Source organism: Nestor notabilis, unplaced genomic scaffold, assembly GCF_000696875.1.
Source record: "Nestor notabilis isolate BGI_N333 unplaced genomic scaffold, ASM69687v1 scaffold23710, whole genome shotgun sequence".
Taxonomy (NCBI): domain Eukaryota; kingdom Metazoa; phylum Chordata; class Aves; order Psittaciformes; family Psittacidae; genus Nestor; species Nestor notabilis.
The window spans coordinates 1549-2889 of record NW_009910013.1 but is presented as its reverse complement, the minus strand read 5'-3'; positions in this window follow the sequence as shown (position 1 = coordinate 2889).

The following is a 1341-nucleotide window of genomic DNA, read 5'->3' as shown; positions in this document are numbered from 1 at the left end:
CCTGGATGGAAGTTTATTTCCCAGGCTGCTATCGGACTTGTTCGGTTTGAACTTAAAGACAAAAGCGACTCTAATTTAAATGGCTATTTCTTTCCGGCTCCGTCCCCAAAGAAACGGAAGTAGTCTTCCCTCCCGGGCAAGAACTTGCATTTTTACCTCCTCTCCCTCCCCCGAAAAGGACACGAAACTTTCTCGAAATGCTCCGAGACAGCGTTGAAATCTTTCGGGCGGCTCGAGCGGGTAATGCCGCCGTTTATAAAGCTTAGAAATGCTCTTCCCGTTAAAAAAATATCCTGCCAATATTTCTAAGGCGTTCTCAGGAAACTTAAAGCGAGATCGCTACGGCACGAAATACGAAGCTGAGGACTCGGGGCTCGGGCGGGGAGGGGGGGTCGGCCGCTTGCCTTACGGTTTATCTACTCCTCCGGCTACGCGGTTTTATGCTGTACTTAAAAATCTGGGGAAAACAAATGTTTGTTTAAAAAAAATATCGACCGCTTGCTGTAAAGTGCATTAATTATTCAGGATAGATCTATACTTCCTTCGTGTCAAAGTCAAATGGATAGAGAGTGTGTTCGCTCTGGGAAGCGAAAGCAAATTAGAGATGGATTTTTAAAACAAAATATAAGTGCTTGAGATTTACCGTGGGGCAGAGGGGCGGGAGAGAGAAAAAGCAACCCAAACACTAAAGAAAACTGTAAGAAGAAAACCCCAAAGCTAACGAGTGGAGGGTAGGAAATGGCAAGCTCTAATTCTGCCTCAATTCTGGGGAGCTGCTGTGAGATGCTCCACATGTTCCCAAGATTTAGAGGGGAAGCTTAAAGTCATAGAAATAGAGCAGATGTTGTCACATGCCGAATTACAGAATAGATAAGATTACTTTTTTCTTAGACGCACTATTTTAATAAAAACTAGAAGGAAGTTTCGAATATGCCAAGCTAAGGCTTTGGCTGAGTGTTGCGTTTACACTAACTTTACATCGGGCGTTTCCGTTTCTTCTAAAGATTTTTACTTCTGAGATTCAGGAAGAATCTACTTGCCTGAATTTAAGAACCATTCACGAAAAGTCAGCGTAAAGTTAAAGTAATATTTTTATTACTATTTGCAACAAGTCAGTTGTGGGGCACATAATCTGACCTTGGCACCGAAATACATTTAACATCAGTAAAACTTTTTTTTTTTAAGGGAGATTTGTACATATAGTTAAATAATTTTTCACTTGGTGACAACATTTAGGCAAACAAGAGAGCATAAGAAAAGGACTATACATGGATTGGAAAATGTACCTTTCGGGTTTCGTTTGGGAGTTGCAAAAGTCCGATTGCTTCTTTTTGTGACTTT